The sequence below is a fragment of the Colias philodice genome, chromosome 13 (genome assembly GCF_061535455.1).
Source record: "Colias philodice isolate Cphi_HAF_F1 chromosome 13, ilColPhil1 Martin Lab GWU primary, whole genome shotgun sequence".
Lineage (NCBI taxonomy): Eukaryota > Metazoa > Arthropoda > Insecta > Lepidoptera > Pieridae > Colias > Colias philodice.
The window spans coordinates 5483855-5497802 of record NC_143098.1 but is presented as its reverse complement, the minus strand read 5'-3'; the positions used below and the strand labels follow the sequence as shown (position 1 = coordinate 5497802).

The 13948-nt window shown below is 32.4% G+C and overlaps 1 protein-coding gene across 4 annotated transcripts in view; it reads right to left on the bottom strand.

Moving 5' to 3' along the window:
- Positions 1-6029, bottom strand: part of pdm3 (POU-domain protein pdm3) — a 112161-nt gene extending 106132 nt beyond the window's left edge. For all 4 annotated transcript variants that reach the window (XM_089702392.1, XM_089702397.1, XM_089702395.1 and 1 more), the window contains exons 1-2: positions 5729-6029; positions 1339-1433 (exon numbers count right to left, since the gene is read on the bottom strand). The gene's annotated coding sequence lies outside the window, so the exon portion shown is untranslated. The remainder of the gene's footprint in view (positions 1-1338; positions 1434-5728) is intronic.
- Between the last annotated feature and the right edge of the window lie 7919 nt (positions 6030-13948).

Here is a 13948-nt window from a genome sequence, read left to right as displayed (position 1 = left end):
ACCGATAAATATAAATTGTAGCTAAACAAACATACTTAAAACTCTAAAAAAATAACATTTACAATGTTAAATTTAAATACTGTCATTGCAAAATGTAATTTCTTAGTAAATATTATTGAAGAATTTATTATTCTTGCATAGTAGCATGAAATAAATGAAAAGTTTTAGTAAAATATGGACTTTGAAAACTTGTTGACCAATCAAACAGAATGTATTTTATACAAGATTTCCCTCAATATTTGTCACTAGAGTTAACTACTAGTGGTCAAAATTCGACCCTCATTCTAACGCTTCTCACCCGCGTTCCACTGCACGCATCGCGATGAAACATACATTCGACAAATCTGCATTGTAATACAATCACAACGATGTATGTACCATCGCTATACGTGAAGGGAACACTCTAAAATTCGTACGAGAAGACCAGCCATTGAACATTGACACAGACATAAGCAACCAGACTCACAATAATGCTTAAAAATTGTCCAAAGCAAAACTTATGCATGTATTAGGTAGAGTTTTCTTATGAGCGATGCAATAGACTTTGAAAATGAATACGACGAAATGAGGTGTTAATTTCTATGAATGTTACAGAGCATTTACATCAAACAAGCAAATCTAACCCCACTATGTCATTTTTTTAAATGTAAACAGGTGTAGAACATTATTTCGTTGTTCTTAGTGCGTTCGAAAAGAATGCAATGTTCTAATACTGAACAACATTGAATACGAGTTTTCGTTTAAACTAAAAGATCACGAAAGAATGCTCTTGCTCTAGATCTATGTTCGTTTGATATAAATGCACCGTTATAAACAACGATCGAACATTTTTGAAGACCTTTATAAGCGACTGGCTGTGTTCCGCGGTTTTACCCGCAGTGATCTGCTCCTATTGATCTTAGTAAGGTGATACATATATAGCCTATAGTCTTCCTCGATAAATGGGCTAACTAACAATGAAAGAGTTTTTCAAATCGAACCAGTAGTTTCAGAGATTAGCACGTTCAAATAAACAAACACTTCATATAATATACTAGATTCCGCCCACGACTTTGTACGTGCATCCCCTTTTTTCCCCGTTCCCGCAACAATTTCGGGAAATCCTTTCTTAACGGATGCCTCCGTCCTAACATCTACCTGCATGCCAAATTTCAGCCCGATACGTCCAGTGGTTTGGGCTGTGCGTTGATGGATCACTATATCAGTCACCTTTGAGTTTTATATATGTATATAGATATAATAATATAATATAGTACAGAAGATTGTGAGTCTAGTTGTTTATAGTTTTTATATGGAATGTTCTGGAATACTCGTGATACTATCAGAGTGGTTACTTACCGGAGCCACTGGCAAATAGGAAGTCCCTTTGGAGGGAAGACGTTTTCAAATAAGGGTAAAACAGCTTGCTGCCGTCACAGGACCGGATCTCGCGACTGTTGAAGATTAAAAATAAATTTAATAAGTAATGTTTGACATTATTTAAATAGCTTTATACCACTACTATTAATTGCTGTACTATTTTATTTACTTTATTAGTGTAGAGGTTATGTGACTCTTACAGAAAATCTGAGTTTCTAATAGTTCTTTGCTTTTGTAATTTTTATTTCCTTGTGCACAATAAAGTATTTTTGTTTGTTTGTTCTTCCTGTACTAAGAACAGCCAGTATGTACTATGTTGTTAAATTTAATGTTTGATTTTGTGCACTTGATATATTATGACTTAACAATAACGCTCCCAGTGAAAATAAAATACTAGCCTTAATTAATTGCATTGAAAAATGTAATCGGCTTTATAATTTTGAATTTAAAGTGTTCCATTTATTACTTAGGGTTCTCGTTTTTACCAATTAATGGTAACTACCTATATTAAAGGAAAATATCATTTGAAATCTAATGCGTAAACTTTGATTCCGCTTTTCCTTTGATTCTTAAACTAAAAGTAAATGTAAAATTTACCTAAGACCATACTATGGTCTCATAGCAATTCAGAACGCAAAATATTTCAATGAACAATTTATTTTATTTTATTTAATTATTTATTGCACACACAAAGGAAATAGAGACACATAAAGTACAGGTAAGAGGAAAACAAAGTGTACAAACGGTGGCCTTATCGCTAGGTAGCGATCTCTTTCAGGCCACCGTAAGTAATATGTAAGGAGAGACGTTAAAAGGAGGTGGGTGAGCAAAAAAATAAGGCGTGTACAATGTATGATTATTTCCTTTAAGAATTCTCGTTTGATCAACAGATCTTCCTCGTTATTCGCAGTCTCGTAGAGACAGGCTGTAATAATATATTCAACTACTTTTATTTAGGTAAACGGTTTTGCGCTGATACCTAATAGTTACTACTACATTAATTCTATTAATTTTAGAGGAAGAAGCTAAGACTTTGATTCTTTAAATAATTAATCAAAAACAATCGGTAGGGTTATTCGTCGATCACAAAAAATTACTTTGTTCAAATTTCTAATACTAGTTGTAAATGTTTAATAAATGTTTTCCGGCCGAATTGATAACCTCCTCCTTTTTTTTGAAGTCTGTTAATAAGTCCCATAAAAGCTTTTTATGTTGTGTCCATTTATTACTAATTTATATTATTATTATCAAAGCTTTTGCTCTATGCCAACTTAAGGAAATTATTTTTAAAATAAATTCTTTAATGATGATGATGGTGTTAAAAATATATTAATTTTACGATGCATATCGAATTCATCATAAACTATGCATATAAAGCGCATTCGTTTTTCAATTTTGCTATATTTAATTACATGGAAGTGACATTGAATGTTATTTATTATGCATTTATTAAAGCAATCAACAATATAAAGAAGCTAAAGTTAATTCATTGGCAGTCTATAAAACAAAAACAAAGAAAAAAAGCCATAACCTTTTTAATTAAAAAAAAGAATATCGGAATGTTTTTGCGCGCCAATTCGCGCGTTTCAAAAGTGAATACGGAAATGACAAATCTTAGTACAGCTCGTTTAGAAAGGATAGAGTTGAGTGCGGCGCGGGGAGGTGCGGGGTAAGGGAGGGGGGCGGCAAGGAGCGCGCGGGACCTGCGCGATTTTTCACTCAAGACCACGTGTAAACCACGTGCGTGCCAAACTTTTCGGTGAAGTTTTTCTCGCCGCTTTTCGCGCGCTCTTTCGTAAACTTAGGAGCGGTGGGGGTTCATTGAAAGCGTTGCAATGAACTTCAGATAATCCGCTTGCATTTAAGTTGGTTGTAATAGTACCTAGTGGTATTATTTTATTAGTGTTATACCAGCTCTTGATAATTATGATTAGCTATTATTGTATAGAGATGTAGGTGGTACAAATGAATAACTAAGAATTCATAGAAAAACTTTAGTGTGATGTAATACAGCGTAACTGATTACATATTATAAAAACGTAATTTTGTCTTAACACGGAAACGTCTAACGTATTATTAAAGCAGCAATTATTAAATTAATCGATGTTCCAAAATTTTAAAACTTATGGATATTTAAATTTCAAAAACATCGATTAGTTCCATATTTCGATGTGATCATTAATATTGATTGATATGATCCGTGTCTGACGATCATAAAATGTATCGTCTGATTTCACTTGGGAGAATTCCCTTGTTCTTGAAAAATCAGTGATTCGATAATAATATTCTAATATAATATCTTCGCAACAGTGTATCGCAATCAACATATCAACTAAACCGTGTCTAGAAAATTCTTAATTGAACTAATGAGAAGTAATTACAATTTTTATTGCGGCCATAATGATTACGATGCCTTAAAATAATAAAAGCAATTAGATATTGATGGGCGTAGCTGTACCGTTACGTTTGTCTCTTTTGCTCTTACGTTTTTATGGAATGTTGGTGAGGGATGGGAAAATGGTCTGATTAAATGTAATTGTTCGGTTATAAAACTCGATGTCAGAGACGGTGTTCTGTTTGTCGTAAAATGTCGAGATGTTAGTATTTCTATTCTTACCTCTAGGGGTGATTTTATTCGCTTTACAATTAATGGGACAATTTTTATTGAGTACAATATTATATTAAATTATTTTCACTTTGGAGTTTATTTTTAAAGCAAAAGAAGTTTTGTTAGAAGTTTTAAATATTAAAGATTTAGTAAAATATGACATTAAATTAAAAAAAATTAAATTATTATTCTTAAAGCCTTATAAATTGAGTCATATTTATGTCTTGATTTTTGAGCAATAAATTAAAAGTGGACAATTGAAACGTGATTCATATAGTTGGACACAAATGAATCATGTGTTGATTGAGTTCAATGAATTATATTATGAATGAGATGCGATGCTGATATGGAAGACATTATTGTTATGTAATTTTTATAATAAATGACATACAAAAAAATATAATACATGTAGGTATATTAAAATCTTAAAGGACCTAATTTTACGCCACTAACTTACTTCTTCTCCCTACCAAAGCTTAAAACTATAATATCATATTATTATGAGATATAATTTCTATATGATAATTAATATATTATCTAGTTTAGTTTCGTGTAAGGTATCTGTGTAATTCAAACGGCTAATGCAATTCTTAGAAAGGCCATAAGACAATGTTAAGTTTGATATCTAAGTTTCATCTAAGAAAATTTATTGTTCTTACTTATATTACGTTTTCCTTGTGAATTCTACATATTAATATGTTACTGTCTATTTACTTTCAATATTACCTACAACTACTTATGTGTAAAATTAGAATAATAAATAAAAACGCATTTTAACGGTTTTTAGTAAAAATGTAGAGCATTCAATGTTTTGATATTAAATGTGATTATGAAATAATTTGTAGGTTTTGATTTGGGTATTAATTTATTTTACAATAGGTAATAACTAATAGTTCCATAGGAAGAGCTCAAGGTGAATATTAATTTGTTTGATATTTATTCTCTGATGTAGAGTTTTTTTAGTTATTAATATTAAATTAGTAATAGGTACTAAATTACCTATCTATCAGATTATAATTATCTAAATTAAAGCAGTAATTTACATAAGATATGCCTAAATAATAAAATATAATTCAATATAAAACTACTCAAAATATTACAGATATCACAAAAAGCAATGTCATCACCAGAAACTCATTACAAATTTGTTACAATTCTCATTACTGGCTCTCGCGATAAACATAGTTTTCATGTAAAAAAAAACATAATATATGTACAAAAAATACCTACGGAAAAATGTTATACACGTATCCGAACCAATCAGCTGTTCGAACGCTCGCCCCGCCCAATCTGAACTTTTCCAACGCGTCGCGAAAAATATCAACTTTTTACGTCCCCAACTTTTTTTTTCGTAAACTTAATTTTAAACTATCATTTTCTTATCTTCTAAATTTACAATAACGTGATCGTTCGTCAATGCGTTATAATGTTGTTCGCATTTGGGTTTTTAATGTGAACGTTTTTTGCGCTCGTATTAAAGGTCGCGGTAATTTAAAATAGCAATTTTATTTTATGAGATGTATATTAAATTTATGTTAATTTTTTGGAAATACTTGTACATATTTGTTTTTGTTCACTTTTTTGTTTGTTATATTTTGTAATCTTTGCATTATTAAATAGTTGAAATATAATTATTTGGAATTTCATTATAATACTTATGCAATAATAAAGTTACTAAATTTTTATGCAACGAAAAAAATTGCATAAAAATAAGAATTCATAAAAAAGCAGTTCACAATACTATTGCAATATGATACTTACAATATCCAAGCGATAAAATATCGGAAGTACAAGATTTGTTTTCGTAGCAGTGACGCTGTTAATTAGCCGGCGTTCGCTGATTCATCACTTAATAACGTCTCAACGGCCAGTACAGCCAAATAATTAGCACAGATCGAACAAAATCCACCTTCAGTACAATATAATACAGTAACACATTTAGAAAAGTTTGATTTTCAAACGCGCACAAAGTTCGTTTGCAGCTGTCAAAAACGCGCGAAATATTTTTTTCAGTGGCTGTCAAACGAGGCACAGACTAACACAAATGCGGCCGTCCACGTCAGTGCGCTGACGTTCACTAGTCGCGCCTCGGCGTAAGTCGAGGAGAAGAAGGCAGCGGTCTCGGCCAACCCGCCTTTCGTTCGTCTCTTTCTCGCGTGGCGATACCCGCCCGCACCATTTTTACGGTTTAACCAACTCAATTCAATTCAACTCAACTCAATTGTCGTGGCGCGAATGCCTTCGCACTGGACGCTAGAGGGAGACATATAGTGTTTACTTTCTTTCAGACGCGACTACTTTCTATCGTTGACAAAATATTTCTTATCCGTTGCATTTTAATCTTGAATATTTGACACGAGACTATGTGGTCACCGTTGACGTTTAATGCATTGCGTCCAAGAATATGCGTATGGAAAATCAGAATAGAGCCTTAATCTTGGTTTAAGACGGAGCGGAGGCAAGCGATAGGCTGTTTCGCTCACGCCACTATCGTCCGGCGCGCGCTCTGCCCGCGTGGGAGAGAGAAATCCGAGAGGCGATAGGCGTTACCGTTTCAGTCAGCTCACGCTTCTGGGTGTGTAAAGTTTTAGGCCGAAACATGTAAAAATGCATCTTGAAAAAAAGTTATGTATTAAAAAAAGAAGCTTAGTGCGCGGTGGGGGGACATTAATGATAGCGGGTGGTGAAGGTTTTTTCGCACGCTATATTTTGGGGGGTGTTCGTAACTGGACAATGCATTATCGGGCTTCGGTAGCGATTCGGACGCATCACCTTAGTAAGCCATTTCCACTACAAAACTACTCTGTTCGAATGGAGGCCTGAGCGACGCAATCCCTCTGCTTGATGTCTATACAATATATTATCTAGAAAATAGTGTTCACTAAAAACTCTATATATTATTTTAGATTAAAATAAAGCTTAAATGGGAAAATGGATTGCGAAAAACTATGGCGCAGAACTTGAAAACTAAAGTATACGTAACGATCCTTCTGTAGACTTTTAAAAATATTTAAACATTCAATCTTCAAACCAATACTATCACGATAAATAGATATGTAATCTCAAATATCAGATATTATTTAATAAATAGTAATAAGGAAATAATCCAATAAACAAAACGTAAACAATATTCAGTAAGTTTCTGTCGAAAGAATACTGCGCAAAAGCACAAGGTAAAGACGAAAGAATCGACCTCATTCTTGCACTTAAAAACTCTATCATATCCGAATTTTAATCACCAAAACTTGCTTTTACCAGATATAGAACTAAGATACGCCCTAGACTGTACTGCATTATTAGTGTTGTGTTCCGACTCGGATTTATTGAGTCAAACACAAGGCAATCTATTTTAGTCCTGACCTACTCCGTACTTAAAACTTCTAGTTGTAGGTCTTACTCTCATCATTCAACATTGATCTGCTTCTTTACCCCACAAAGAATATATTGCACCAGAAAAAATAAAATGAATATAATAAATTAATATGAATTAAAGCTATTTCTTTCACATCTTTGAAATATTAACCAATGCGTAGAGCAAATGCTCTACATTACAATTTATACGTTAATTTGCCGTTTTTGCGATTTTTATATTACCCCAATTTAATAAAACGTTACTAAATTTAGTCTAAAGCTAGCACTTATCCTAACACCTTATATTAAAATTAATTCTCCTAGGCTTTTAAGTTCTTCGAAAAGTTTTCGCGACTCATTCTATTGCGACAGTAGACATAAACAATAACGTTCTAATTAATAATATAGCTTCAAACTGATAGAGAAATTTTAGAAGCACTTAATAAAAGGACTTTATTTCAGGTCAAGATTTGTCAACATTAAAAGCTCTTAACAGTTTTCGACCTCTTAAACTTTTAGAAAGAAGAAAAGAAAATGAGAAGTGCAAGGAAAGTTATTTGCCTACAATTATATAAGAAGAGTAGGTAAATAAAATAGGCAATGTTAAATCTGTCCTTAGAAGAAAAGAAAAAATATCTCTTGAATTTCGCACCTTAAAATTGTCGGAACCTTAAGAAGGATTAACGTAACCTTATTTTACGACATTCATACTCATGTAAATTTCAATTAATATATATTTTTTGATATTATGATATGATTTGGTTAAATTGATATATGATTTTAAAAGACTACTACTAACTACTTTTAACTTCTTGCCTGATCTTCGCTGTAGAGTCGGCTCTCCGATGTTAGTTTTGTAAAGTGGACTTCCAAAGTGGAAGTCCAGTTGAAGAAATAAAGGTTCGAGTATGTCGAAGAGACGATACTTACAGTTTCATAAGATATATGTTTGTACTCAAAACCATTTATTTATGACTTATAAGTACCTAAGCATGATGTACCTGAGGAATATATTCGGATCTTTTTCCGTCAGAAAGAAAACGCAAAATGTGTTGCAATTCAGTAGAAAATAGTATTTACTATACTTCGGTAAGTTTAACTTACGAGACCAACTATCTTAAAACAGATATAATTTTTCTTGGAATATATTCGTCGATATAATCGAGGAAATCACAAGAATATGATAGGAATATGGTAATGATAAAGACAGGATATCAATGAAATACTACGTATGAGGAATGTATTATGATTGATATGTAGGTATCTCTAAAATAAAAATAAATGGCTAAAACAAGCTCATAAGTGGTTTAGCTCAAAAAGTGCTATGGGGTTAATTTTTTGCCTAATTTGAGTAGTGATCTTGATTATGTTATACAACAATATTGCCTCTAAAAATAAATAATGTTTTACTAGAGAACTAGTACAAGAAATTGATAAAAATCTTATTCAGGGCAAACATTCTACCAAAAAGAACCAAAAATAACTCAATGACACGATTAAATTTTCTTTAATACTTGAATATTAGTAGGTACCTATACTGTTATCGTAGCAAAGGCGTTTATATAAGTTCATCCTGCTTAGTTCTCTCTTCTTTCGTATATCTTTAAAGTAAGAGTGAAAATATTATGTGAGCAATATTCTTAAAAAACAATTAAATTCTCATCAACTCGAAAAACAATTCCACTATAAAAAGATTTCACTTTATTCTTGTTAATTAAATTCGCGTAAAATCGGCTCCGACAATTTGCTTTCACAATAAAATTAGGTACGTCATATTATAATAATTTATTTCAAGATAAATCAAAATTTATTTATGATTGAAATGAATACCCTTGAGAGTTAAAATAAGATTCGGTACCGATGCAATTATGCATAATTATGCCGATAAAGCGTTTTCTTTATTGTTATAATTGCCTCCTCTTATTTCTTACTAGCTTCCGCCCGCGGCTTCGCCCGCGTGGTGTTTTGATTAAAGGTAGCCTATGTTCTTTCTCAGGGTCTAAAGATTGTCTGTGCCAAATTTCATCAAAATCGGTTGAGAGGTTTAAGCGGGAAAGCGTAACAGACAGACAGACAGAGTTACTTTCGCATTTATAATATTATTATCGTAGGGATTCCCTTATATGAACTTCTTTATAACTTGAATCATATGGTAAAATAAATTAGCAATAATATTAGGCCACTATAATATTCTTGAAACTTTTTTACCAAGTGAACCAAGTTTGTGAGTGTTTGTGAGTCTCTACATAACAAAATATTCACTATTTATTTTCTTTCTATACACACACTACAATGTTCATAATGCGATCTTTTAATTCAGGTCAAATGTCGATCCTAAGGTAGCACGTAAATAACTAAATGACGTCACAACTTTATATCCGCCCAAGTTGGCTCGGCCGAAAGTTGCCGTTTGGTTTAATAATTGATTGGATTCCGAATTACGTGTAGAGATAGAGATCGGACTAATGTTTGCGAAATGAGCCCATTCTTTATATTTTATATGTCCTTTTTAGAAAACGGTGTTAACAACTTTGTGCTTGTGTGTTTGCAAAAAAATTATATCTATTGCTAAAAGTGTTCAACACAAAAACACTATATGATTGATTTTGTTGTAACACGTCACTGGTCGTCGTATTATTGTTCTATGTTGTGTGTGTGTACTTGCTGTACTTATAACAAATTATTTAATTCTTCTTATAATTTCACTAGGTGAATTCAGAGAATTTTGAACAGTAGATATACAAAGCTAAGTTTTGAAGCTCCTAAGTTTGTCCTCATTAAGGTGATTGCAACGATCTGTTCCCAGCCAATATCCCGCTAGATGGCGCTGAATTCTACATTTCTAGTTTATTTGAGTTTTTGCGTAATTGGAATAGTCATCAAACCTAGGAATAGTCATGGCGGTTACTGAATATTATATTTTATTGAAATATGTTATATCATTGCCTTAAAATCCACCCAATTCGGTAAAATTATGCGTTTTAACATCTGTCATTGCATACAGGGTCGTTTACACACACAGACGTATACAAAAATGATAAAGATTTAACTCTAGATGGCGTGAATGTAAAGCGCGTCACACACGGTGAAGATACTACCTATAATATTTTATCTAATCTAGTAATATTTTATATTACAGTATCTTAAGGTATCCGGTATCAGCGTTCTGACCATCATTTTTCTTTTTTCGCTGTAGAACCGCCATCCTGTTACAAATGACCCACAAAGGAGAATGACCACGGGTGGTATCGGTAAAATTTTAGTTGTGCCACGTATTCGTTATATTGTTAATTCCTATTTGTATTTATAATGATCATATGTATCAATATTAAGTCTTAATTAAACCGGATAAATTGAAATAATAGTAAAAGTAAAAGTTTTTCTTTTGAAACATGTATGAACTTTCGCATTAGTAGGAAGTAGGATTGTTATAAAAATAAAAGTTATATTTGTTGGCGTAAACTATTTTATTGTAATTTTGGGAAATAAATAATGTCAAAATTGATTACCTACAATAAAACGCAGTTTTATTTTATTACCTACATTACACTATTGTTTTTTTTTTATCAAAACATGTATTTGAAGTAGCAAATATGATATTATGCTGATCCAAGCATTTTCACTCAAAACTAATATCACTAATGATTTGTAAAAGTAAATTATTTCAAAATACATTTCATAACCAACAAGTAAGAATAATTATTCATACAACAACAAATCAAAAACACTATTTACTATGGAAAAAAAACCAGGAAGGTGAAAAACATATTTACGATTTCGATGCACTCGACTTTTAGTAAAATAATAGGTAAAAATATTATTATGGTTTTGATCACAGACATATCTGTGGTTTTGATTTTAGCTACTAGTATCAGAAAGCTGCGTGTTCAATGCACGTCGGGGTCCCACAACTGTGGAGGAAGGAAGGTAGAATATCCATCGAATAAGAGAAGTTTCTCGACATAGGTACTCGATTTGCCGGCCGGCCTCAATGAAGATTGTCCGAAAGTTGTATATGTGCTCTGTAACGAAAAAATTTCGCTAGCGCGATTCAGAGTGAGGTGTCGTACAATATACCTAATGAAGTTTTTCATCTTTTTATTTTACTGCAAATACAAAATAAAAATTAAACAATGGTAATGTAAATTCTAAACAAACTACTACCAAAATACAATTAGAACAAAAATCATTTGACTTGTTTATTTCACCCAGAGGCCAGAGGCGGCTCGTGACAAAATTGTATAGGTGTTCACTTGAAATAAAACAACGAAAATACAATAGCGTTCGGGATGATTTATTACAAAAAAATGAGCACCACATTTTATAAATGTCTATAACACTAAAAATTACAAAGTACAGGCTATTTCAAAACGAATTCAATGACTAGGTATCAATAATTAGTAAATCACCGAATTTGCATTCGCGAGCGTAGGTATCCATAGTGTTTGTCACTGACTAACTATAAGTTATAGAAGTCAGTGGTGTTTGTTGTGTAAACATGTATGTATTTGAGTAGTTAGTAGCATATTATATTCTGAATTTCTGATCCATGCCTATTCACTCAAAACTAATAACACTAATGATTTGTAATACCGGGTCCAGACTGGTGAAACGTAACATGCAATGTAACATTCTGCCTTTCATTGCATGTTCGCTGCTGGTGTGGACGCATAGCGCGCTCATAACGCGCATTCACTACGAACCTCCCGTAGTCGTGTTCCTTGCCCCTTTGTGTTCGTCGAAAAACCGACAAATTTCGGATCGCTCCGCGCGCGGCTTGTAATGCTCGTAGCATGCGCGTGTAATGCACAATTCGCGCGCGCAAGACGTCCAAACTATGAGAAATTGTTACAAAGTGTGTTACCTTTCATGATACATTGCAGCAATGTGGACGGTGAATTCTTTCATTGCATGTTACATTGCATGTTACGTTTCACCAGTCTGGACCCGGCATAACAGTAAATTATTTCAATAGGTAGGTATTTGAACATTTCCCAACAAGACGTAAGAATAATTATTCGTAGGTATACAAGATACAATAACAAATCTAATACACTATTTATTATTTTATTATTTACTAGCGGTCCGCCCCGGCTTCGCCCGTGGTACATGTTTACGTTTTCTCTCCATAAGAAGTAATAGCTAGAGAGCTAGCGCAAAGCTACATGTATGTATTTGACCAGACCTGGATTTTTGTGTGTTGATTCCCCTATACCTACTATACATGAGATGAGGAGTCACTAAGCCCAGAGTGGTGGACGGGGCGCGCGCTTAGGTAAGACAGGTGGAAATTTTTGGCGAACTTTGAAACCATTTGACCACGTCTGCCATTTTGATATTTGAAAATAGATTATTATTACTATCGGAAAATAACAATGGCAGACCATTATCACGCGGATAACATTCTGGCAGACACTTATGAAAGTGCTGAAAAAAATACAATTTTGAAAGTATTTGACCAGATCTGCCATTCATATATTTTATTTATTAGGGTCTTAAAAACTTATTTTCGAAACGGCAGACATTTTCATTGCGTACAGACTTCAGCAGACAACAAAACTTTACAGACTTCAGCAGTCAACAAGACTTAGCTTCTACATGGTCAGATGTATATATGTATTACGTTCCCTGACCTTACATCAATGATTTACTTTATTAATGTTTTTATGGTCATTTACATTTAATTTTGAAAACTATGGAATAAAATTTATAAATTTGATGATACAAAACTAAATATACATTTGTAAAGAATCTCAAATATAAAGTTGTGTTGCAAATAACAAATCATCATTTAAATATTTAGTTTATTTCTTTGAAACAATTAACAATAATTACAAAACAACATAAAAAAACACGCATGCATTTATTGAAATGTTCATTCATCATCACTATCGTATGGCGTTGTGTGACTCGTCTTCATAATCCATTGAATCGGATTCTGTAAAAGTAAAACGTAAATTATATAATAAAAGAAATGAGTCATTATAAACTTACCTAGTAAGGCAATGCCTTTGATGTCGCACGATGCCGCCGCGCCGCCAGTGTAGGTACTTCTGCTGCTACATGAAAATATGCTAGGGTTGCAACAAATGGGAAATAAAACAATTGTGATTATTACTATTATGATGTAATCATTTATTCATATTATGTACATTCAAAACAATTGCTATTATTAAATCTGATGTAATTATTTTTTCATAAATATATAATTATTATTAATTACATAATATATTGCACTGTGAAATATTTACGTATCACTTTATTTTTGATGTTCTTAATTGTCTTTTATAAAATTTAAGTGACGCATTCGCATTGGGATCAACAATCCGATAAGAAAAGAATGGAGACAACATATACATAGCTTTGATTTCAATTCTACAGATACAAAATATACAATCTATCTAAAATGATACAACGGATGTTTCCTGCGTTTTCTCGTCAAAATACCGAAACAACGTAATTATTGTATAGTAGTTGGGCGTGAAAGTAAAAAAACAAATGAAAAGTGTTTTCCATATGATTATTTATTAAATTTACGCGATTAAGAATAATTTCAACGATACAATTTAGTAACCGAGAATTCAGAGGATTAAAGAAAATACCTGCCTGATCATTTTATCAAACTCTAAA